At 39.6% G+C, this 27,292-nt stretch overlaps 1 long non-coding RNA gene across 2 annotated transcripts in view; it reads left to right on the forward strand.

Annotated features, from left to right (window-relative positions):
- Window positions 1,823-27,292, forward strand: part of LOC110401549 — a 32,770-nt gene continuing 7,300 nt past the window's right edge. The window contains exons 1-2 of one of the 2 annotated variants that reach the window (XR_002440422.1): window positions 1,823-2,058; window positions 6,093-6,163. This is a non-coding gene — a long non-coding RNA (uncharacterized LOC110401549). Of the gene's footprint in view, window positions 2,059-4,423; window positions 4,503-6,092; window positions 6,164-27,292 lie in introns of those variants that run through there. The other variant, XR_002440421.1, reaches the window with a different exon arrangement.

A 27,292-nucleotide genomic window follows, 5' to 3' on the forward strand; every position in this document is an offset into this window, starting at 1 on the left:
ACGACAGAATTCAACCGTCTGACCTTCACCGATGTAATTTTTTCCCGGTGTCGGTGCACAAGAAGAGGTCTATAAAATATTTTAAAGGACATTCCTACGCAGAGCAAGAGGGTTTTCTTACACGTTAATAAAAGGAACCTTTTACTAGCGGGAAAATAAGCTAAGGGATGCGACCTTCCTCCCTCCTTTAAGCTACGCTCAATATTTAGTGGTTCTCCAAGGCTAAAAGGCTTCTCATTATACGGCCGTCCGAAAGAAAAGGAAACACATAAAAACCCACAAGCGCCCCTCTCCGCCATTGCCACCCCTTCCTCCCTTTTTTCCCCACTCGTTCAGCCCCCGCTTCACGGGGAGAGTCGGATCTGGGGACGAGAAATGTTTGTACAATTAATTCTTTATTGCTGTTTTCTTTTCCCGCAGTACCCCTTCCCGGCACTACACGCGGTTCCAGTATATTTAGGAAAAGTAAATAAGAAATGAAAATGAAATGAAAATAAAGCGCTGTGGCCACTTGAAAAAAAGAACGCAGCCACTCCAGCCCCCTTTCCCGCAGCCTGTGGGGGGGGATGGCTGCACCGGGCCGGGTCCCTCCGCCCCCCTACACCCCTCGGGGACCCGCGGTCCCTGCTGGGCCGTAGGACAGAGGAGGACCCCCCGGGGCTCAAGGAAGTGCGCTCAACGGCACTGCGCGTATCGACTCTCGGTGGTGACAGCGTATCTCCAACAACCTGAAAGTGCGCAGATGGCATTGTGTCATTTTGGATTTGCAGAGCATTTTTCATCAGCGCTCTGAAAAAACAAGCCTGCAAAATCCTCCTCCCACCGCAGTAATAAACCCAAAAGAGCAGTGGGTGGAAGGGTAACGCGTTAATGACTTCTGCTCAAATTGCTTCCATCTTGATCACATTTTCATAATTAGCACCATCATCTACAAATCTTTCCGCCCTGGGCTTCCCAAGTGGTGTGCGCTCTGCTTCTTAGGGAGGGGAGCGCTCACAGGTCTGTCATTAATGGGTCCCTTTCAAATGAAATGAATACGACCTCCACCAAAATATCAAAGGGCTGCAGCTACCTCGTCTCGGCACAGCGCTGAATAGCCAGCAACCTGACGTCGTTCTGCTCTAGGCAGACATCTATACAATAAAACATAAGCCTACCCTTGTATATTTTAAGTTGTCTGGTGACCATTTCGGAAAACAAAAAGAGTCCCTTTGATGTGGTCTGATTCTAGCGGAGGGTGGGATGTCAGATGTGGTCTACCGATTCTTTCTGGAAATATTTTTAATGATGCCCCAAAGCTCCTTGTAGCCCCAAAGTAATAATCGGAGAGCAGTTCGGGTCTGTTACTTAGTGTGGAGGGGAGAATAGGGTCCAGCCCGTATGTGACTACATTAGAGTTACAGGCTGAAACGATCTATTAATTCATTTGAAACTTGTAATTTTAAATGGAACAAACTAGGTATCTGATTCAGTAAGCTTGATCTTGCTAATGGGATATTTCTATGCCTTCTTACAGGTAAGCCACAGAGGCAGCATTTCCCCTAGCAAGTCCGTGGGTAAAAGTGTGCGTATTTGACACAGATGTTTTTATTCTTATCGTGTGCTCTGATTCTAAAGCACACAAAGCACCGGTGTTCCTAGCTGGCTGCCCTCGCAGAGGGGTAGGTGTGTCCAAGAGCTGTGTGACAAAGCAATGCGTATTGCTCTTCAGGTGTCACAGAAAAGTAAACACTGAAAACAAATGAATGCACTTGAAAGTCTCTCTTAAAAAAAAAAGAAAGAAAGAAAGAAAAACAATATTTACTTATTTATTTAGCCCAGATTCAGCTTGGAAGCAGCTGATGTGATTCCCCACTCCTGAGCAGCTGCCCCGTGCGCAGCAGTAATTTACAGCAGCCGCTACTCTAACGAGGAGGAAGTTGCAATTTGTAGAGCAATAAATACCGAGGCGGTGGGAGGAGCCCCAGGCAGAAAAATCGCCCTCCTTCTCCAATTAAAACTCCATCTTGGCTCCACTGCGGACCGTGAGAAGGTCTCAAAGAAAACACGGTGGCCCCGGTGAGGATAAGGTGTTTGTTTGTGGCTGAGCCGTGTCATCTTCTGAACGCGGCTTTTCTGCTCGCTGCAGTTTGCTCGCACCTGCTGCTGGCATTGGGCAGAGGTTCTGAAATTCAATTAATTTCACTCAACTCTATCTTCTTTGCTTTGTGGTCTCCTCGTGGGGTTATTCTGCACCCTGTGAACAATATAATCTTGTTTAAATGACTTTCCAGACCACACAGATCACATTACCCGCTTCTGTGCATGGTAGGCAATATTGTTTATTGGATTGCATGTTCTGAACTCCTGAAAAGCAGGAGAGAGCAGAGGAGGAAGGCTCTGGGCAGGGACTTCATGGTTTCTAAAGTTTAGGATGCTTTCTTGGGCATAGATAGTAAGATTTAGGTAGTTTCCAATTAAAACTAATACAAAGAGCCCTCTAAAAGAGATGCTACATGTGTAACAGGCATGCCGTCAGTTTTCTCTTTATCCATTCGTATGGGATGTTTTTTTTTTTTTTTTCATTTTCATAGTTATTGTGCTTTTATGAACATTCAGTCTGAGGTCTTCAGATTTAGGATAATGCTGTTCATTTTATACTGATGATGTGAGTTGTTGCTATACTGCACTCCAGGCAATAAATTCATTTATAACACTTAAAACTCTGTATTTAAGTTAAAAATGTGTGGTTTACTGCTCCAGTTGAGCTCTGCTAACCCATGTGTAATATGTATACATCTTAAAATACTTGTTATTGTTATTACTATTATTTATGGTCTACAGTTTATTGAGATCAATATACAAATACTCGCTTTCCTTACTCTAGCAAATTTTTGTTACAGTCAGCAAGAGTTTCTTTGGCTGAGGACTGAGGGATTAAGCCTTCACTCAAAGTCCATGAATTCACTAAGAGCCTTTTCTTTAACACATGTGGATTTGGATCAGGCCCAATCTTCTTACTAGAAAAATTATTTTGCCCTGTTCTCACATCATCCCTTAATGGTTTATTGAATGAAAATATTCAAAACGATGAATATGGACATATTAAATAACAATTTAATTCTCTTTCTTTGCTCTGTTGCTCATGCCTTTTCAATACGGGAAAGAAAGGTAATAGTACAAAAAATGTAACACTTATTTCAGTAGTGCCGTGGTACAGTTTAGACAACTGTCATGTGGCTTGTAAAGATTTGTGACAGGCTCAAACAGTACTACAATAGGGATATTCAGACCATACGGAACTGTAAACTGTAGCCACGAAAATAACTAAAAGAAAGGATGTGGGGCTGCCTGGAAGAGGAGAGAGGGAGTGTAAAAACAATAGAAGTGTAATTTGTTAATAACTCAAGGACCAGATCTGTACATTTCCTTCACACCTTTGGTACCTCATTCAACACTTAACAGGCCAAGTTCTTGGATGAACTTTGTTCCTTTTTTTGGTAACTCAGCATGTGTTTCTGAAAGCAGCTTCAAAGCGTTTCTTTAGATTTACAGAGGAGTGTGGTGTAACTGAGAGAAGTATCTGGCCCATATCCATGATGTAATTGTGCTTTGTGCCTGAAGGGCCTGCTATTCAGATAAATCCCTTACTACTTTTAGAATCTATCCCCCTGTTACTTTCACAATCAGAGGCTTGTTATGATCTTGCTCAACCCTGAAGATCTTTGGGAATTGGGTTACCTGAAGATAAAAGATCCCTCTTTCTCCAAGCTGTGGTTGGATCAACACTTGCAAAGTCAGATGACAGGCGCAGAGGTCAGACCCAGGTCTGTTCATGGAGCTGCACAAGCACTGGAGATAAAAACTGAAAGAGGCTGCCTTAGAGAAAATGCCACATACGTTGACATATGTCCCTGAAAGAGAAAATCTAGTGCCAGGAATTAATTATGACTAAGAACTAAAGATTAGTAAACATTGCTTTCAAACTTTCCTAGTTTTAGAGCAGGGGTTTCATCATGGGGCTGGGTTTTCCCAGGAAATCCCATCCATGGTCACAGGTTGTCTAAAGTTGTTCATGATGTAGAGCATCTTGAGGATGTTCCACCTAGATCAAGGGATCAGGAAGAGCACCAAGCAGACAGAAGTACAGGTGAGCGAAGGTTATGCAGGTTATGTATTTAACAACATAGCAAAGAGAACAAGAAAGCACCAATTAAAATTAGTAAGTTAGATGAATTTTAGAGGAATAACTTATTTTCCCTCAAGGGAAGAGCCATAACTAACTCCTGAGAGTCCCAGGCACAGGTGCAAATAGCTGAGTGTCTCTCTAGAGCCGACATCGGTGCTGCCCCTCTGATCACAGGGTGTCAGGCGCTGATGGCACCACCTTTGTCCCACCTCTGCTAGGTCGGTAGGAAGCATGTGGGACACAGAGGACACCCAGCATTATCATGAGGAGCCTCAGGCCACTTGGGCTGAGATCAGCATTATTTTGCTGCCTTCATGTCTCTGCTGTGGTCCTGGTAGGTCTATGGTCAGGGAATATGTGGGACCAGGCCTTAGGGCCTAGTGGAGCCAGCAGCAAAGAGGCCTCCGGTCACGGCTGTGTGAATCACACAACTGAAGCGGTTGGAAGGGACCTCAAGAGGTCATTGAGAGCAGGCCACCTCCCCAGGTCTCTCAGCCAGGATCTGGAACTTGCTAGAGGAAATTATCTGCTGAGAAAAACATACATGTCTGTTCTTTATATTTGTTTCCAATTTTGTGGAAGTCCTACTGCCTAAATCCAGCAGTGCAAACAAGGAGGAATTCATATCTTTTCACTTCTGTGTCCCTCTCTCTTCCTTGGGGAAATCTACATTTTTTGTCTAGGTGCTTTAACATAAATATAACAAGGTAGAGCTTGCAGTATTTCCTGGGCAGCAGCAGGACAGCTCCCACACTGAGCTCTCTTTTTCCATAGCATTCAGCACTGCTCCCTGAGGTGCTTGGTGTGTGGCCATCAAACCCCGCTCTCTGGCTTATCCTGCAGCTCCAGCAGCCAGGTCTGCTCCAGCTCCCCTCCAGCCGCTGCTGTTCTGAGGCAGAGGGCTCAGATCTAGAACCAGTCTTGAATAATTTCAATTTTTGTAGGAACCCTGAAGGGAAATTCAGTTATCGATGGAGGAAAACAGCAGTTTTCTCCTTCTTCAGAGAAACTGATTATTAATTTAACTTTCTCAATTAGATTATTAATTAAATGATTAATACCATGTTCTAGACATCCTATATCTAAGACAGCACATCTAAGAATGTATTAGGTAGATCAAGACTATTTGGCTCTCCTGTTTCAACCCAGTTTGACAAATGGGTGAGGCTGTCAGAGCTGATGGGCCTGAAGGTATATTCTTCACCTGTAACATAAAAAGGGAAGATTAATAATTCAGTAGTATGTTACCTTAGTGCACTTTCTAATCTGAGACAGGCTTCTGCTACTTCTTGTGTCCTCAGTAAAATCTTGTAGAAGGGATGACCCAAATTATCACGGTATTAACCAAGAGAAATAAAAGATATTCCTCAAGAGTTTTAGAAGGAAGCTGTAGATGTAATGCAGGTTGTACAGAGAGGAATGGTCCAAGGACTGCCAGTCGCACAGCTGGTGTTGCAAATCCACAGGGAAAGACCTACATCCACTCCTCACTACTTGCAGTTTCTGGTATAAATTAGGGATTATTAACTCCCATGGAATATTTTCCCATTGAGAAGGGCTTGCTTTGGGAACAAATGGATGTACCATGATCAGTAAAAGATGTTAGGACAACTTTTGTTTCCTATTCTTTGCATGGCACAACTGCAGCACTTCCAAATACCATAACTTAGCTGTAGATAACAGTCACCAACTACAGTTAATACTAGATGTAAGGTCTTGCACGGAAATGGTCGTGTAAGCATCAGGTTTGTGAAATCTTGGTATCACCAGTATCCACAGCCAAGTTCCACATGTGTGAGAAGACACAAATGCGTTTGTAATGGGCATTTCTCTCAGTACTATTTTGGCAGTATATTTGTCACGTATTTTATACATCTGTAACACTGACCACTACTTCTCACCTCACTTCACTGCTTTCTTTCAGATAAGATATTCTTCTCACTGAGAAGTGCTATATGGTCTCCTCTAGATGAGATGTCTGACTAGGAAGGACAGGTAAGTCTCTTTTTCATTATGAATATGCCCAGCTCAGGTGACTTATATCTCATAGATATGGCAACTTAGGTGACTTGACTGAGGTTTTTCTTTTTCAGGCAGGTGTGTATGAACCAGAATTTTTCCTCTGGCTCATTTTCTTGTGCTGATGTATCTTGCAGAAATGGTTCTGTAATGAATCTCATGGAAGCAGAATGCAAGTAGTTGTAGAGTTGTGGTTTTTTGTTTTTTTTTTTTTTTTGCTTTTATCTAAGTTTTGAGTTTTCTAACATAGAATTAAATGAATGACCTGAATAAATATATTTTTTTCTTTAGAAAGAAAGACACCCACCACTGAACAGACACACAGATGCACACATGCACGCACACATACCTGCATCCCCTGGTCAAATGCAATGCCTGAACTTGCAAGCCCTTTGTCATGAAGGTAATCTTTATTCACGTGAGCAAACCCCCAGAACTATTCATGCAATAGAGAATTACTCACATGAGTAAAACTTTGCAGGATCAGGTCCTGGATCTAACAACAGCATTTTAATTACAGACAATCCCCAAGCAATGTGTACAAAAGAGTTTTTTGCTGGACAATAACAAAGGTTATTAGCCTGTTCTTTTTTCCCCTTCTTGCTCTTTGGTTTAAAAGGAGGCACCAATAATCCAAACCAAATAAAACTGACCTTTGAACCTTTTCTGCTGTACTTTTTCTCATGCCATGATTTCTTTAGTGTGTTAGTGATCTGAAGGCTCGTTCTGGGCTACAGCCACTTTCCCAGACAGGACTGCCTTTCGTCCCCTGACAAATCACTGCTGAGCCCCTTTTGTCCTGCACCACTTTGATCTCACCTGCCTGTCAGGAAAAAAAGAACTCCCGTACAGTCAGAATGCATTGCAAACAAATTGGCAACCATTTCATTCCCATACACCATTTCAACAAAGATCAAGATAGAGATAGAGAATTTTTAACCCTTTCCTTGATCCGTAGAACTGAGAAGGAATGCTCAATTCTGGTAGAATGATAAGGTAATTTCTTAAGGAATTGGAGGGTACAAAAAACCCCAAACAAACAAACAAAAAAAAAACAACAAACAGAGAAACAACAAACCTCTGTGGATCCTAATTGCATGGCATATTAGCTGTCAAATACAAAGGAGTTATGGCACAGTGGGTAGTGCTATGTTCAAATACAAGCTTTGTAGGAGATCAATTCCTTTTAATTGGACAGCTGCTTATGCATAAACTAAAGAAACATAATAGGTATTCTCCAATGTGAATGAAATTAATCCTATTGTAAATAACCACTGGAGTAATTAATGGGCTATCTGAAGCTCTTCCAGTACACAAACTTAGATTTAGCCATAGGTGAGTTTTTTTCCTAGTTTAATCTCTGGAACATACAGATCTATAATATATACACATACGTATCTCTTTGTCTCTCTATGTATACACACCTAGGTTGCTCTGAAAGTAATGCTTCCTATGTATTTGCATGGAAACTATGACAGATACAAAAAGTACAACAACACTATTTGATAGATTAAATCCTCAGATATAAAACGCTATTTCTCAGTGTAGTCTCCCCCACTAGCTATGCATTTTCACCAATAATGAACAAGAGCCTGCATGCCGTGCTCATAAAGAACTGCACCAGTGGAATCGACCCACTGTCACCACTGCTGAAAAACACCATCCACTGACTCACTGTGTTCATACCCACTGTGTGGTGTCCATAAATGTTCAGCAAGTGTTGATGAATGTCAGTGGGTGCCAACTTTTCTGCCTGGAGGAAATCAATGGCACACCTTTGCTCCATATACACTTCCATGTCAGATGCCATTTTGCCAGACTGTCCATCTGCTGCCATCCGCCACACAGCAACAAGATGTAACTGAGTACTGGTGGGAAGGTTCAACCTCTACTGTCATATCGCCAGCATCCACCTCCGATGTTGTGGGTCAAAGTAATATAATAGGAGGCATTACTTTTAGAGTAAGCCTTGTACATTCAAACCTACTGTCAAACGTATTAATGAAACAAAGGCTTACTGCGCTAAAGAAATATATTAAGTACATTTTAAAACTAAAATCTTCTGTCTTCCTGCCGCACTTACCTCATACAAATAATGGTTTCACCTCTCTTCAGTTCTTACCTCCAAATTTCAAATAACTTCAGAAAACATTTTCTGACGCTGATGTTCTTGGGAGGAGTTGTAAGGAAAAGTCCCATATTCATGGCTGCAGTTCTGAAACCACTGTCAAAAACTGGGAGCTAGTCTGAAGGACAGGAGCCTTCTTCACTCCCAGAAAGGAGCAGGTGCTCCTTTTCAATAGGATATCTGCCCACTTGCTTTTGTAGGTCTACTTCATGATTCTCCTGGTTTTCTTTCTATTTTTTTTGTATTTTTTGGAGATGCTCAGTATCTCCTGGCCCAAGACAAGACTTTAAAAGAGTGAAGAGAATCTTTAAGGCTTCTTCCCTAGTTGTGTAAAGCATAATTTTGTTCTAACAGCTGTTCATCAATTAATCCCAAATCACATATTTTATAACAAAATAGTGTCTGTAATGAAAATCAGTAAGTTTGGAGTAGGGTTATTTGTCAGAGAATTTTATGAGGTTCTTTGTCCTGATGTATGAATGGAGCAGGTGATCTAAGGACCTGCGGGATTAGATCTAATAAAAGAGGTGATGATGTTATATGTGGTGATGCCAGTAGTGCTAACCTAAATGCAAGTGCTTGTTAGCTCCAAGTTACCTTTGCATATTCATTGCTTTGACCAATGTTCTTCTCCTTGTAATTCTACATACTACAAGGGCTACCCCAAAAGCAGTGCCTCTTATGATATTATGTTGACCCTCAATATGGGAGGCAGATGTTGGTGGCACATCAGCAGAGGTTGAACCTTCAAGCCTATATTCTGTTCCATTTTGTTGCCATGCAACTGATGGCAGCAGAGGAGGAGTCTGACAAAATGGTGTCAGATGTGGACATGGGTCATCTCCGCTGGTGCAGATTTTTATGAGTGTAGCATGCAGGCTCTTGTTCATTACTGGTGAAAATGCATAGATCATGGTGGTGACTATGTTGAAAAAGAGTGTTTTGCTGCGTGTTTGCTGTATCAAATAGTATTATTGTGCTCTTTGTATCTGTTGTAGTTCCCATGCAAATAAATAGGAAGCATTACTTTCAGAGCGACCTACATACTTTCAAGCTAGTTCTTTTTTTTTTTTTTTTTTTTTTTGCCTGTTCCCATCAGCTATTTAGGGTGTATTCACTGTTTCTTTTTCTTTTTCTTTTTTTTTATCCTGATTATTTATAATTAGCATTTTCTACCCCCATGTAATTGTGCTCTAAACTCTTTCACATTGGGTTAATTCAGTGACTTTAAAATCTATTAATTGACATCTAGAGGGAAAAAAGTAAACATGTCTTTAAAGATGGCATGAATGGTTGAATCAAGATTAGGTCTGCACTCTTTTACTCCCTGAGTTTAAGGCAAGATTGCAGTCTTCAAAAATCAATTGTCTTCAAAGCTCCAAAAAGAAATGGAATGAGCAGGGGTCAGACTCAAGAGCATCCCTTGTGTGTGGAGTTAACATTACCTAAGTACTTTAAACGATCACTAATTAGTGCTTTCAATGGGCACTCTGAAGACCATAGGATTGAAATATCTTATTTGGGAATAAACAATTGCGTAAAGCAGACTAGATCAACTCTCTTAACAGGGGCTGCAAAGCAACTCTTCCATTACAGCCTGTAACCAGAGAGAGGTCCTCAAGGACCTGCTAAACCATTCACAATTGCCCTCTTCCATTATTCCCAGGTTAGGACGGTCACAGGACTCTTGACTATACAGGCAAGCGTGCTTCCCTCTGAATTTCAGTTTTTAATACAGCTCTGATTGTCTTCAATGAGAAACAACAAAAAAGCCCGTATCCTCACTGGCTGTGTTAGACGTAGTTTAGAAATATTCTTGAAGTCAGTAAAAAGAATAAATCATAAATATTTCATAGTTGAATTGGATTCAGTGGAGTTAAGAGCTTACTGTCTACACCTGCATTTGAGCAAAACAGGATTATCTAATAGATCAGCAAATTATTGCTAAATACTGTCTCCTCCTTGAGTTTCAAATCAACTGCTATAAGTATTTTCTAGGAGTAACAGGTATAAGAAAAAAAATCCTAATAAGAACAAGAAAAATACTATTTGATGTATATAGTCAATCATTTTTTAGGAGTGTAATTACAAATACTGAGTATTCTTTATAAGAAACTTGCAAATCAAATATGTTTTTTCATTAAAAATGTGAATAATGGATTTACACAAATTGAGAGATCTACTGTAGAAAAAAAATGGAAACTTGCAGTAAGAAAGCCACTTGTGAAAGTAATGCTATATTATTTTTTCTTTTTTAATTTACTCATTTGTGTAAACTAGAGCGAGTATACATTACAGGGAGTCAATAGAGATTCCAAGACAGAAGGATGAAGCTTCAACTTAGATTTTTACCCAGCACCTGCCATATTGCACAAGTGAAGTTTTCCTTCCTGGAAAATGGGCAGCTATCACCTACACATTTATAAATTTTCACCTTCCTGCAGTGCGACTAAAACCATCTGTGATCATCAAGTGAGCAAAAATGATATATGGAGTAGGATAGCAAGAAAGACTGATAAAATCCTCTTTATCCGCAAGAAGACGTAATTTCTAGTTTTAAAAAGAGTAGTTTTATGTAAGACAAAATGTTTCTGATTTCATAGAGGTTTAATGCTTTGTCTGAAAAAAAAAATAATTTTTGGAAGTTTTTTTTTTTTTTTCAAAAAGAAATAGCGGTTTTCTTTCTTTTGCCCCCAAATACAGAAACTCCAGTTTTTGTTTGTCAATAAAGATGTCCTGGGAAAACGGATGAGCAAGACTGCAAGGCATAATGTTCAGCTGTGGTTCCTGATAGCTGTTATTTCTTCTCTAGAGTCTGTGTCAGCAATTCATTTACAATTTATAGCTTATTTGTGTGAAGAAGCTGTTGTTAAAACTCAAAGATAAATTAAAAAAAACTTCATAACTGATTTCTTTTATCAGGATTTTGTTTCAGGCTATAAATCTTAAACTACAGCTGTAGTAATACTGACTTATGGTGTTTCAAGCTTTAAAGATGCTGATAATCTCCCTTGTAGGTAGCAAATGAGACTCATAAACATCTAATTATACTTCAGGAAAAGAATCCTATAGAAATATCAACCCTAAGGTTCACACAGTGTGCAATAGTAAACTATGAATTTCTCAGATCTGATGACATTATGCTGTCTTGGTATTTTCAAAGAAAAGGTAATTTAGAAAAATAGTAGGCAAATTTACACCCGATTCTAGTCATCACCACTGTCAAACAGAAGAGTCAGTTGCTCCTTGAGGTGCTACCTGAGAAATCCATTGCTAGCTTTTATCTGTCTCCAGAGCTAACTGATGGGCAGACGGAAATGAAGTTGCCTTACTTCGGAGGCTTTGCTTGCAGTTACTTTTCAGGACATTGTGTTCTATCAGGCCACTTTCACGGATGAATAGTAGTAGGGCTGTTTGTCAACCCCAGCGTGACCAGGTGCTCACACACAGGGCTCAGACTTTGCAGGGCTCACCTTCCCAGTTACTGCTGGAAGCCTTCTATTACGTCCCATTCTGTAGCCTGGCCACAAGAAAAAAAGCAGTCTCAAAAGTTAAAGCAGGGGTCATCTCTAATTGAATCACGCCAGTGCATAGGTCAGCGTGGAAGGATTTTTAATGTGAGAGATCATGAAATAGCAAGCTTTAAGCAATTGTTGAAACACATGTAATTTCAAAAGCCAAGCACACAAAGGGAGATGCAAGATGGCCACTTTGTGGAAAGCCAAGGCGCAGTTCAAGGCTGATGAGTATTGTCCTCTCATTTCAGCAGTGATCCCATCCACGTCTTACTTTGTCAAAATGCATCTTCTGTTTTTATGGTTTGGTTACTACAGTTTAAGGCACAGTTACAAAACTCTAAAGTTCAGTGGAGAGTTAAGTGGATCAAATTATTTAGATGAATAATTGCATCCTGGATCAAGCTTTCTGTATTCATCTATGGGTATTTGTAACTAAATCTATCTAGACTGAGTGCATTGGGATGTCATCTTGGAAATGAGTTTGTCTATTGTTTGTTTGTTGGAAGGCACAATGCCACACGTTTTTTCTTCCTAGGAATTAGATTCTGCAAATCTAATTTAAACAGAAATGTTTACCTTCCATTATTGAATTAATAGCTGCTGATTTTAGAAATGTGATGTAGAAACTCCTCTGCAATGCAATCCAATTCTGGAATAGGGGACCAGAAATTAAAAATTATTCATCAGAAATGGAGAGTAATGGAATTATTTTCATTGCCCATTTGAGAAAGTAGGAATGGAGTAAAGTCAAGTCTGTATTTGTTTTATCTGTGCAAGGGTCAGGACAGTTAGGATTGTAACAATTTAAGGTATGATCCTGTAAGAAAATAGCCCTTTCCCTAAACATCCATTCCCATCAGTCCCAGTGTGATCAAAATGCTTGAAGATTCTCAGTGTCTCTGTGTGTTGTGGTTATTGCTAGAGTCCAAAGATGGCATGACGAAAAATATTCTACCGCTCTGCTGTGGTCTGTCACACAGCAACAAAATGGAACAGAGTGTTGGTGAGTAGGTTCAACCTCTGCCCTCTGACCGCTCTTCATCCCAGGCAGATGAGACTTGTGCAGGATGACACTGTGAGACAAGAGGCCCTCCTGGTGCAGACCAGGGCAGGGCTACAGGATTTGCGTCCTCACTACTGCCAGCCCTCTCCCTAACTGCAACATGGGCAGGGGAAGGTTTTGCATCTGTAACTCTCAGGATCTCCTTGCTTTTTTTCCAGTGGGGTCCAGGAGAATACCAGCTGGGTTATGGATGGGGAACCAAGAAGCTAATTGACTTGTCTATTTTATCATAAAAGAAACATATGGCAGAAGATAGATCAGATTTGGGGTCTCTCATGACCCCAAACGATAATGTAAAAGCCAGATCACTCTCTGCTTTTTTAGACTCCCATATGTTGCACAGCTAAATTCTCCTAAACAGATTTTTAATCTGCTTCATATATCACACTTAATCATTTCAAGTGTGGAAGCAGGGTCATTGCTTGCAGCTCCTGCGAGGAATTATTTAATAAATTATTCTCATCACTCATTTGTTTTTGCCCTGCTGTTGCAGGAAAAAATTGGGACTGTATTCTGGTTTTCTGCATTTTCTAATGTGTTAGCAGGAGCACAAATGAAGAAACAGATAATCCAGAATCTCCCTACTATAGACTTTTAACAGAAGGATTTTTAAAATGGAAGTGGATGTCACTGTGCAGCTAGTAGTTGCATTGCTTAAATGTGCTCTTTAGGGTTTAAATTCATCTGGAAACCCTCTCAGAGAAATTAAATAGTACTCATGGGAAAGGATCCTTCTTTCAGCAAGTTTTCTTGGGACTTTCAGGGGCATTAACAGGCCTAGTACACTGCATTACCTTTCCAGTCACTTCTTTTCCCTTTGTTGTGATACCTACTTAAAATATCAAAGCTGTGAGAAGTTCAATGAGATATTGAAAACTGAGTAACACAGGTTTTATATGACAATCTCAAATCCCTCCGTCTTTTTTTTTTTTTTTTTTTTAAGAATTCTTGCCAGTATCACTAGATGAAAAAGAAATAAAAAGTCTATGGGTGGGACATGAAGAACTGACAAGGTACAGCCAGATCAAAAAGAAGCCAGAACAGAAAAAAGGTATTTTGAATCCTGTGGCCTAGATATAAACTGTCCTAACTCAGCATTATTTAGAACTCAAGGATAAATTCCTAGCCATTCCAGCCTGAAGAAGAGGGATAGGGAGAAGCAGTATTCCTCTGGTGCTAGGTTAGGAATCAGTTGACAGAATAAACATTCCTTTCCTGGAGGTAAAAAGATAGAAAAAATAGCAGTTGATGTTTCAGATTACCCACTAACATTTGCAGGTTTTCAGTGTGCACAACTATTGGTCTAATAAGGCTAAAGAAAGAAACAGGAAAAGTAAGAGCAGGTGAATTCTGTAGCTCTGAAAGTGCACCAAGACAATCTGCTAACTATTGCTGGACAGACATAAAACCTATCAGCTAAAGGTGATAGGCCAATCATGTGTCATTTAATGTGGAGGTGGTTCTACATTTTCAGAATTAACTTTCCATCAGATATTTTCCCTTCTAACTATGTTGATGATCAGTGTGGTTAGGTATGAGAAGCAACTGATAAGGCTGCAAGAACTTCAAAGCACAGAGGCAGCTAGTAAAACAGAACCGGTAATAATGTTTGGAAGAACACTTTATGAGGCTATGATGATATCCAGCAAATATTCCATTCTATGCATAGGTTTATGACCCAACCAGTCAATTAGCTCTCACAGTCCGGGGCCAACAAGTTCCTTTTTGAGGTTTACAACATGTCATGAGTTCATATCATACCTTGACATCCTGTTCAAGGATGTCTCACCCTGAATCAGACTTTATCCTGAGGTTTTCAGAATCCAACATGACAGAATCCTACAAAATCCAGAGATCCTGCCAAGAATGCAGGATAAAATGCATAAAATTCCCCCAAATCAAAATGGAATTGCATAAACATATAACAAACCTGCATGACTTGTGGTATATAAATATTAACTACTCATGACTTCAGGCTTTAGACTATATCAAGTAAAAAATGAATAGATTTCCACCTGGAATACGTATTCGGTAGAATTGCAGAAATGTATTTCCTTACAATGTATTTAAAAAAAAAAAAAAAGCAAAGAAAAACAAAAGAAAGAGGAAGTCTGCTCTCAAAGGCAAGCTTAGATCCAATCTATATAGTCCCATCAAATGAAAACACAGAAATGAAGATTTGGTAGTCCAAATCCAAGCATCCTTGGTCTAACTTCTAGAATTGACTTAAAGTGACTGGTGGCTGTGAAGAGAGGTCTGAACCTGCTGGTATTATGTCTGAAGATACAGGTCTAAGCCTTTGCAAATACCTTTTGCTTTACTGAAACATTCTGTATTCTGACTGATGTCAATTTGAAATTGAAGGCAAATCTTTTCTTTTTCATCAATAATCTGCTACATTTTTTTTTTAATATAAATAGTTTTATCATATGAGACATCCACTGAGATTCTTTAATAACGAAACCAAATATTTTAATCAGACACTTTAAGGTAGACTTGATAACCTAATCCTCAACTGCTCCATAATCTTTTCTTGTTTTGTAAGTTGCCTTTAAGAAAGTAGCCTAGACATGTCTTTGATGTGGGTTTGTCCTTTATTTATTACAGCTTCTGAAAACCTTTGATAAATTAAGCTCACCAATAGAAAACCAACATGTAATTCATATTTTGATGCCTGCTACTGAAGGAACTGCAAGTCATTGCTGCTGCTGGGTGGATTAGAGGTTCAGGATAAAATACATAGAAGGCATCCTCATTTAAGTGGTTTCATATACCCAGATGAGGAAGACTTTGTGTGGTTGAGAGGCAAACCATTTCTTCCATAACTTCATATATTACATAGGGCTGCTTCCTTCACTTCTGCATCTGTGTGTATGTGATCCACTATGACTCAGCTTTCAGAAACAGTGGTTCCTGTGACATATTTTATATAAATGAAAATAGCTGAAAATAGGCATTTATATAAATAAATACAGGTGTGTGCATACATGTATGCACATACATACTCCACTCGCATTCAGTGGGACTGTTGCTGGACATCTTCCTGCAGTACTTCAAGATGAGCCATTGTATACTATTCATTCTCTGTGAACTGGTACATTTCAGATTAATATGGTATTTAGCTCCACAAAAACCAAATCTAATTCATGTGATGTATAACACACAGGCAGATTTTAATGTGTGGAACCAGATGTACTTGCCTGAATCAGAAGCAGGTGATTCTTCAGCACCCAACAGGCTGTATTTGTCTGAGTTACATCAGCACTGGAGTTGTATCAGCACTGCCCTGGCAAATTGTCACTGTGAAAAACAGTAGCTATATGCACACAGCAAGTGCGCTCTGCCAAATCATCTCTGCATTTAATAGCCCCACATTCTGGATTAGCTTGGCTCAAACGTGACATTGATGACTGCAGACCATACCTTTGCTTGCAGTATATTTGAGACTGAAATGATTGGAAGAATCAAGGCTTTCAGCATCCTGTACGATTGAATCTTTAGGCACTCTTGAAACTGAAATTGAGTTTCAGTTGAAAACACAAATGCGCTGCTGTGCTGTTGTTGCCATCAGTTTATGTAAAGTGATATGCCAAAAAGTCTCTTAATAGTTTGGGTTTGTTTTTAACTGTAGTATAATGGCTTAAAATTATGGTTTAAATGCTTAGGATTTTGTTCCAGAATGAGCAGCATTCAAAAAATGTTTAACACTAAAAATGGACATAAACAACATTATAATTAGGCAAAGTCTATTTGGGGAATGTCAGAAAGAATGTCAAGAGTTTGTTGGGCCAGTGCCCAATATCATCATTTGGTATAGTGACTCTATTCATCCCATTTAAATCCAAGATCACAACACTTCTTAATTGTAGGGCGAAAGACTGGAGGCCCTTTCTCACTCTTTTCTCCCAACAGTTTGTAATGATCTTCACTTTTAGGATGCGCTCTATCTTTACCTTTGAGTTCTGCTTTCACCTCTTTACTCACACAGAGAAAATCTGCAGGCTTTTCCAAAAATTGCAGACACAAACATGAGTGTGTAAGTCCAGGCCTAAAGATGCTGTCATGTCAGTTTACTTTATGGAAAGAAAGAGTAGAACAGAGAAGAAAAAAGAGGAGAGAATAAAAATGACAATAAAGAGGAAAAGACACTACTTTCCTTGCTTAGAAAAAGTGCTGGCTGTATCAGACAGTGTATTTAAGGTGATTCTCATTTGTATTGTAATAAATGGCAACTAAATCAATTAGAACATTTTTTGTCTTCCCCTGTGATGGATGACTTTGGACACTGTATTGTAGAATTCATACTTAGGACTTCAGATCATCTGACCTTTTAATCCAGAGTCTCTTGCCTTTAAGAGGAAATCTTTCCTACTGTGAAGGTGGCCAAATGTTGGTCCAGATTACCTGGAAACGTCTTGAAGTATCTACTCTTGGAGATACTCAGAACTTTACCATATCTTAGCAGGGGTTGGGCTGCACGACCTCTGAAATGGTCTTCCGATCCAAATTCTTCTATGAATCTGTACTGCTGATGTATAAGAAGATGAATAGAAGGACATAGTATTTCTCCTTCAAATGGCTGTGAAACATGGGAAAAACCCAATGTGTTCTCTGTAAATCCTTGCTTAAATCTTCGCCATAAGTATAAGTATTATATTAGAAATTAGATTGCACATTGCTTGGTTCGCTTTTTGAATTGTAAGGATATTGCCTATCAGCCTAGATTTTAGAAGTTAATGCCTCCAAATTCTTATTATTCTTCTTCTTTACCTTATTCTTTTTTCTGTGTTTTAGTTATTCAGATTCAGGGTTATCTTTTTTTTGATCATGGATAGAAATTTAATGGCATGGTGAGTTGAATAGTCAATCACTGGTATACATTTTTTTTTCTTTTTCACATAAAATAAGGAAACAATAAAAGTTTACAGTACGAATTTCTCAAGAACTAGTCCAGCTGATAGGCAAATATGTTGGACAACTCCCAGCTACCATGATGACATTTATGTGTCTACTAATTAACATACCGAAGTCCAAGAGAACAGGAAGATGATAGCATATATAAATAGATTAGATTGTTCAGAGATATTAGGTCTGGCTAAGTGTTTGTGGGTTTTTTTTTTTTTTTAACCAAAGAAGAGGATACTTCAGTATGATCACAAATTTAAAAGACTAGTAAATGGCAACTAACTTATTGACTAAAGATGCTGCTGGAAGAAAAAAAATTCCCCAAAAACATTTGGGAACATACTCATTTATTTATTTTTCTTATATTTTCCCTATAGAAAAGAGAAAAAACAGAACGTTTAGATCAAAGGCTAAATTTTGCCATCATTTATGATGATATAAAACCAAAGTTAATTCATCCAGTTCTAACTTCAGCCACAGGTTGCATCCATGACAAGCTTAGTGCAAAATAAATTAGCTAATACAGTCTTGTGCTGTGCAAGGATTCTTGTCCTCCAAGTTTACATGGTTCAGTGAAGATTTCTACTTCAGAGTAGAAATTCTCTTTATTAGTACTGGAGAGAAATTAGCAGTTTCTGATGAAATCTAATTCTGAAGTTAGTAATTTGAGGTGTAAGAGGAATGCCTATTTTCCTCAAGCCCATTAAAAAAAAAAAGTATTCATATGCACAAGTTTATATTGTAGACATCTGAAGCGAGGTGAAATGAACCTTGCCTTCTGCCTGTCAATCAATGCTCTCCCACAGAGCAGTTCTGGAAATAAGAGGGCGATCCTTCACGTCTTCAGGGCACTTTGGCTGGGTCTGTACTTCTGGATATGAACCCCTGTTCTTGGCTGCAAGCCTTGGCTGTGTCCTTGTTCCCTAAAAGGGTAAGATCTAGACTTGACATGAGCTGACCTGTTCTTCCTAGTCCCAACCTGCTTTCACGGAAAGGAACCCTAAAAAAGCAGGGAGCATGCAGCGTATGGTATGCTCTGAACAAGGAGAGGGCCAAGGCCTCATGGCATAGGGTCATAGAATCATTAAGATTGGAAAGACCTCTAAAATCATCTAGTCCAGCCATCCACCTACCACCAATATTGCCCACTAAACCATGTCCCTAAGTACTACATCTATCCTTTCCTTAAACACCTCCCGGTACGGTGACTCCATGATTTCCCTAGGCAGCCTGTTCCAATGCCTCACCACTCTTTCTGAGAAAAAACTCTTTCTAATATCTGGTCTGAACGTCCCCTAGTGCAACTTGAGTCCTACTGCTCATTACCAGGGAGCAGAGGCTGACCCCCACCTTGCCACAACCTCCTTTCAGATCAGTGTAGAGTACTATAAGGTCTCCCCTGAGCCTCCTCTTCTCCAGATTGAACAATCCCAGTTCCCTCAGCCACTCCACATCAGACTTGTGCTCCAGACCCCTCACCAGCTTTGTTGCCCTTCTCTGGACACACTCCAGGGCCTCAACATCTTTCTTGTAGTGAGGGGCCCAGAACTGAACACAGCACTTGAGGTGCAGCCCCACCAGAGTGGAGTACGGGAGGATGACCTCCTCCCTGCTCCTGCTGGCTGCACTATTTCTGATACAAGCCAGGATGCCATTGGCCTTCTTGGCAACGTGGGCACACTACTGCCTTGTGTTCAGCTGAGTGTTGACCACCACCCCCAGATCCTTTTCCTCCACACAGCTTTCTGGCTCCTCTGCTCTAGGTCTGCAGCATCGCGTGAGGTTGTTGTGATCAAAGTGCAGGACCCGACACTCAGTCTTGTTGAGTGCATGTGCCATTAGGTGCTACCTCCATCTAGAGAGAACACTTTATGAGGCAGCTGTTGGACTGTCAACATGTACACCAAGCCTCTCGGAACCAGGATCTCCATTCTGGTGACTCTTTATGCTCTTGAAAACCAAGCCTGCTACTTCACATGATCCTTTCTGGTATATCAGCTCAATCAATACATCTACTGACACAGATGGAGTATCTCAGTCTTGCATCAAAATAAGCCAAGGGGAATTTGGCCCTAGGCAGCTCCACTATAGGGCTCTCAGAGGGACTGCTATTTGAAGTAACAGTATGAGTTGTGAATTTCCTGGTCTGCAGACACAGACAAATGAAATGGAACAACATTCTCTGAGCAAGGAGCCCTTTGTGAAAGGGAATTGGAGAAGTGGAAAGTCTGTGCTCAATTACATTAATGAGATAAATCATTTATGCATCTTGAATAGAGTTTGTTGCATGATTTAAGAACACCATCGCTGTATACAGTGCTGTCATTCCTTGTTAGTCGTTATTTCCTCATTATTGATTCTATTTTTTTTTGCCTCTCAACTGTCCACATTCATAAAGAGAAGTACATGGTTTTTTTGTATTCTGTTGCTATGTAATGTGATATAAAACAAGTTTGGAGTGTCTCTCTGAATGCATGCCACCAAAACTAGGCCAGAAATCCCTTCCGCTGCAGCTGTTAATCATTAAATCATGGACCTGTTCAAGAAGCCCTATATCCTTATGCTAATCTGCATGAGAACCTGTGTGAAGGTATTTATATGACAACTAAGAAATCCCTTGCAATATAGGATATGTGCATCCTCTTTGTACTTTTGGATAGAAAAGTCTTTTGGTTTTAATAGAACCACTATAAAATTATGAATGGGATTTACACATGTTTATATTTGAATGTACTAAGAGGGAGAGAGTTGATGTTATTTTAGTAGAGCTGGCCAGAAAACTGTAGAAATTAGAATTCTAGAAGAATTGAGGGGGGAAACAAAATTTCACAGTCTAAGGTTTCTAAAAACAAAGCAAAAATATGTCATGTTATGTTGAATTTTTTAGAACAAATGGAGGAAAGATAATTTTGGACATCACATTTTCAGTTTTAGGCAGTGTAATTTTAGGCACACTATTTATATGATTGAAATTTATACTTTAGTCAATATGTTTTTCCTGAGGTATTAACTACAGTGATGAGCAAAAACACTAATTTAAAAGACAGAAAAAAAAAAAGACAAAATGCCAAAATCGGCAATGATACCAGGCTCTGTGTTAATTTGTTAAGATTTTAGGATGTTTTCACCAGGCCTCATTTCCCAAGTACAGAATTCAAGTTTTCAAGATTTGGGTGCTTATTCAAACACAAATTTATTGAAATAATTATGAAATCAGGATTGTTTTATATTTCCTCTTAATAGAGAAGTCACAAATACTCAGTATTTTTCTTAAAGAATGATTTTTTTATCAGTATTCTTCTTATTATAAAACTCCATGTGTTAAAAACCCCTTAAACCAATTAAAAAATACTGAAGGTAAATAATAAATTCTATAGTATTTTATGGATATGTTCGCAAAACAAAATGAATCTTCTGCTTGGCAGTAAGGAATATGATCTCTATTGTTTCTTGAAATTTTGAAAGAATGAAACACTTAAGAGAAGTAAATAAATACTATATCCTTAAAAACACAATTTGCACTTGGTAAGTAGTTGGACAAATAGTTGGACATAGTTATCATCCTGGTTTTTTACATCCAGGTGTTTTGGACTCCTTATGGCCCATTGCTGGAGCCAGGAGCAGGGCAGAAAGCTGGGCTGTAGTGGCAGGCATGGGAGCTGTAGCTTTGCTAAGCACAAGAGTGCTGTGCTGCAGGGATGAAGGCGTCTGATGCTGGTGTCTGTGTGAGACCATCATAGCAGCAGGAGTGTTCATCTCTCCTGTGCAGGGCACTGCCACACAGGTCAGATGGACACATGCAAAGAGCACACTTAGGGCCTCTGTTTTGATTAGGATTCTCTCTTTTTTTTTTCCCAACTTGGTGGAGGTGTGATTTTTGGCAGACACATCAGTAATGCTAGTCTACTTCACATGAGTGTTGCAAGACACTCTTTAGATGTGGCACCGAGGGACATGGTTTAGTGGGCATGGTGGTAATGGATTGATAGCTGGACTAGATGATCTCAGAGGTCTTTTCCAACACTTGTAATGCTATGAAGACTCAGTTAACTAATGTATGCTGCCTTGGAGATGATCAGGAGTTTCTCTGCGACTGAATTTCAAACTCTGTCATCATCTGTAGGATTTTTGCCTCTGGCTTCAGCAGGGAGAACATTTGGTTGTACAACAAAAAACGGAGAATGGGTTTTTGTGAGACTCCAAGCGTATAGTAAAAGTAGGACAACCTCAAGTGCCTTCTAACATGTAACAATATCGATCTGCTATCACTGACCTCCCACTGCTGCAAGCAGAATGATTAAGCAAAGGCTATTTATTTCCCTATAGATCAAACAGAAGCAACAAAAGACATCGTCCCAAAAGGTGGTTTGCTGCAGAAGTCAGCGCTCTTGTTTCCCTATCTGATCAGCAGATTCCTTCAGCTTGCATTGCTAAGCTCTGCCACAGCTCAGTCAGACTCAGCTCTGTCATCTGTCTTGTTGGACAAGATGCCTGACTCTTCCCAGGCTGCCTGAGAGAATAAGTGTTGCTCTGGCATAGCTAAAATACAATAGATGGGAGCTGGAATATAAAGTGGGGAATTCCTCACATACCTTCCCATTTTCATGGACTAATGGCAGCAAAGAAGGGGGGTGTGGGGGGGAAAAGAGTACTCTGGCATTCAGCCAGAAATTTCATTCGTTTTTCTTTTAATTGCCTTAAGTCACTCCACATTGTGCGAGGGTCCCCCCTCCCCAACCTCGCTTTTCTCTGTGTCCTCTCACTCCCTCCCTGCCCTGGCAGCCGCCCCCAGCCCTGTGCACTGTGATGAGGATGGGCCCTGCCTCTCATGCAGCCTCCTTGGAGAGTAGCACCTGGGCACTGGCACCAAGTGCTCGGCTTGCCCACAGTCAGCCTTAGCGCAGGGTGCAGGACTGCATCACTACCATGGGCGAACTGTTATAGGCTGTGGAAATCAGTGTGATAGCAACATTATGCATCAGCTGGGGGTCTTTTCCTCGTTCTCAGCCTATACGCATCTGAGATGTTATCTCTAAGGCTTTAATGAAATTCCAAATCCCCACTGCAGTTTGCTTACTTACATCCCCACTGTACAGTCATTGGGGTAGAACAGCCCCCTCTCTCAGCCCTGCACTGTCAGGCAGTGCTGTTGGGTTGTGTTACACGGAGTTGTTTTATTCCACTTATGTGCAGCATGTTATTGGGAATACAGTGGGTCTTGCAGTGTCTCTGTCCTGAAGAAGCTTATTTAAAAACAGAGGCAGAAGGTGGGAGAACAAGTGCTTTTTTCCTTCAAAGAACACAGAGAGTGTTTTTTTAATTATGCTGAAGAGCAAAGCTCTCAGAGACTTTTGATATGTTTGAATAAACTTTTATTTAGTGAAAATGCATTTTAAAGAGCTTTAATACAATCTTTATCTTCAAATCTTTATATGAAGTGTTGGATTTGTTTTTGTAACAGTCATTTCAGTAAAGTGGATTAGAATTCATCTGCTGTTGGTTAGGGATCAGGTTCCTGAATATCTTACAGATTGAGATCTCTTTCCCGAACAGTAGTCAATATAAAATGTATACTACTAAACAGACAATGTTGAAAGCAGGTATGGTATTAATTTACTACGGAAGAATTCTAGTCTAATGGAATATTCCGTAGAATTCAGAAAGAAATTAATCTACTAGATTTTGCATTTTATGGTGATGTTCTGGGTCATAGGACTTAGCCTTTAGTCTAACATCTGCATTCAATCTGTATTTACCCCCAATTCTCAGCTGACAGTGAGATGTTTTAGGGAAATGGTTCAGTGGACATGGTGGTGATTTGTTGACTGTTGGACTACATGATCTTAGTGGTCTTTTCCAATCTTAATTATCCTATGACTACATGATTTTATGATAACACGGTGATCTCCCCTGTTGGAAAGGTAACAGTATAAGGTAATAAGAGAAAATAAAGGAAATCTGATGGATGGAGAGAAAAGAGTAAGACTCAAGTCTTCTTTGGAAATAAAAATATAGAAACTAAGAAAATGGAATTAATGGAATTCATACTCTTTGGAAAACTTAAATACTTGCAAATCTAGATTTGGGAAAGCCTTTTTTTCTTAGATTATTGCTCAGGTTCTTTCTGTGTCTAATGTCTCAGCCCAGTGCTAAATGAGACGAACTTGGAAGCTCATGTGAACACCAGCACAGTGCATAGGAGCACTCTTGGCTCCAAGCAGGAGCTAAACTCCAGTTGCTATAACTGCATTACCCAGTTGGAGAGCAGAGCACAGCCACTATCCTCTACCATCCTCTTTGCCTTCAAGCTAGCAACAAGAAAGTAGAGGGGCATACTTCTCAGGTGTCTCCAAATAGTGGGCAGCCATCCTGCCTGCAACAGGAGCCAGTGAGAGTGATGGCCAACAGCAAGACTTGACATCAAAAGACTTTGGTTGCTATTTATGTTTGGCTTTCGGTACGATCTCTAGCTCATTTCTGAAGCACAAAGATGGCCTGTTGATTCATAACTTAATGTTATCTGTAGAAACACTTTCTTAAATCAGGACTATATCAAGATGAGTAAGTATAAAAAGCTGGGAAGCAGCAATAAGGGAAAGATGTGGCTGTCTAACCCTGGTGAAGAGGAGTAGAGATGGGTAAGACAGAGGCAGTCTCTTGTTTTGGAGCTGTGATTTCAGAGCTGTGATTTCAAAGCTGTGTCACAAGACAGGGTGCATCATGGATCCACAGAGCTCACAACTGCATGTGGCAGATGAGGATGGCACTGCTGCACTGAACAGTAATTTGTGTCCAACCAAATTTCCACTGAGCTGCAGCCAGGAAGACACAGCAATAGTCGATTTTGTTCTGTGTGCTCTTGCTAGGCTAGTGAGGGGAAAGCTTGCTTGGCTTCCCAGCATGCTGCAAACTCACCTTCCTGTAACAGAACTGACAGCACCTGCAAAAGCAGGGCTAACATAGGAAGGAAAAATGGAACAATTCAAAGTATGGTATGCTTAGCTTTTATACAAAGAAGAGCTGTAAAAAGCATAACAGAGAGAGAATGGAAACACAACAAGTAGCTAAAGAGGGAGAAATTATGCAAATTTCAAAAGCACTGTAGTGATGTAGTGTTCAGTGGGCTCATAGGGTTGGTATTTATGCACTGATTACATCTCTAATTTACAAAGAACTTCGTTCAGAGATCTACAAGTGCCTAACGCACTTTAGTGTCAAAGTCACTGCATTTGCCAGTAGAGCAAGCCAATTCTGGAATGCCATTAAAAGCAAAAGCTGTCTAATGTTCTACTTTTTAAACACAAATATCAAAGAGAGAGAAAAAAGGGTGAATTGGAGAGATGGGGAGGAGGGAGGGAAGAGTCAATTGCTTTTGCAGAAACTGCAGTTTCTTTCAAAAAACCTGTCATTGACATCTTTCCCTAGAAAACATTTTGTCATGCACATCAGTGTATGTCTTTAAGGAGATCAATCTAGAGGAGTCAAACCAACAATCATCACGTGACAGATTTTCAGATGGTGTTCTCATCAATCACACTGATAATGAGGTGGCAAATTGCTGTCTTATAGCGAAACTAGAAAGACAACTACCCCAGTAGGTGTCAATGAATATGTCAAAGGATTGTCCCTAGGGGAGTCTGAGAAGGTTCTCAGAAACCTTTTTGTGAAGCTTGAATGCAGAATACTTTATTGATCACTAAAGAATTTGCACTGACATACTATTTCCCCATGACATTTGAACCACCAATTTCCTAGCTCATGGTGAGTACCTATTTGGTGAACACTTTTGGGAGTTTTCTTTCATCTTTAGATATACTGAGAAATCTTGTTTTAATATTATCTTAGCCTTTCATCTCCTAAAGAATATCAAAAGAAGATTTTACAAGTTATATATAGGCAAAATGTCTGAAAATGTTTAATGACTGTGATCCAACAGTGATAATTCAGAATTTATTTATTTAGATTTAGATTATATTCTGATCTATTTTCACATGTTGAATAGCATTTTATACTCGCTGTCTTTTTAGTGGGGTAGTCCTGTTTATGGAGCAATCTGCTATTAATCTGAAGAGCCCGGTTATCAGTATACTGACCTTTGAAGATAAAATGGTCCTTTTGTTCTCCATTTCCTAATTTTCTTAACATCTGAATTGGAGCCCAGTACACTCCTGCAGCCAGAGATCATATAGCAGTGAACTGACATTCTGTCCAGGTTATTTCCCCGAGAGTTTTGGAGACAGATAGGCTGCTTTTCACCGGGTCTGGAGTACTGCAAGCTTTGTTTTCCCAATATTCAAGAAACAATAGTAAATATTTTTTTTCTCTCGTTTTTTTCCTCACACTTAGTACTGTGAAAACAGTGTGGGCCATCCTTTTCAGTTCTTTGGCAAATAATATTGCAAAAGGTGTAACAGGAAAAATGTTATGCTTACTGCGTTGATTGCTCTCAGCTTAATTGTGAACCCAATTTCACAAGATTTCACTTAATATTTACGTGGAACAATGTGTCTAAACTGCTTTTGAAATCATTTAAACAGTGGTTAAATTTAACATTCCTCAGTTTTGGTATTAAAAATGAATATGAACAGAAAAAATTTGTTCCAATTTGTCTTGAAAGGCACTTGGATAAAAATATTGAGTTAAAATCTGTTACAAAAAAAATCCATCCAATTAATAATATTGCACAAAAAGATTTTATGTGAGAAAAATCCATGTTTCAAAAACAAGCATCTTAATACAAATATTTCAGTCAGATATTGACTTTATGTGATGACTAATACAACTGCTTCCAGTCTTGGGATTACTATTGTGATTCATAATTGGAATAAGAGTATTCTAATATCCATTGATTTGCGTGATTGAGGTCAAATGTATAGGGGACACAGCCTTGCTGGTGTATACAAATGTAAGTGCATACTTGATAAATCTCAGTGGAGATGGTAATTAAACACTGTTATTTAGTATACTTTTCCCTCACAATTACATTAAAACTTTTGACATAAAACCACACATATTTTTCATGTGCAGCCATACCCCGTGCATACTGGGAGTTGTTCCATCTTTGAGGATACTTAAGTATCAAAGCCACCAGACATATTTAGTTTTACTTTCAGATTTTGTCATATCAAACTAAGAACATGCAAAGCACACTGAATGATAATTAACTAACTGCAAACAATAACCATGCAACGGCAAAGAAGACCCACACCCAACACGTTCTCTGTGTACCACCTATGCTCACTTGCTGATGAGTTTTTCTCAGATAAAATGTGGCATCAGCCTACCTTCACATCATCTTCTGCCAGAAGATGGTTATGAAAGTCTGAGAAAAGCAGTCCATAAGATTTGCAGAATGTCAAAAGCTAGAGACTGGAACAATGTCTAGGATCGTTCCTGCTTCTGACCTTTGACATTCCATGAAAAAATATATTGAAGCACATCTCTACATCAGCATTATGAGTAATACATTTCAAAGCATTTATCAGCCTTAT

Source organism: Numida meleagris, chromosome 6 (assembly GCF_002078875.1).
Source record: "Numida meleagris isolate 19003 breed g44 Domestic line chromosome 6, NumMel1.0, whole genome shotgun sequence".
In the NCBI taxonomy this organism is placed as follows: Eukaryota; Metazoa; Chordata; class Aves; order Galliformes; family Numididae; genus Numida; species Numida meleagris.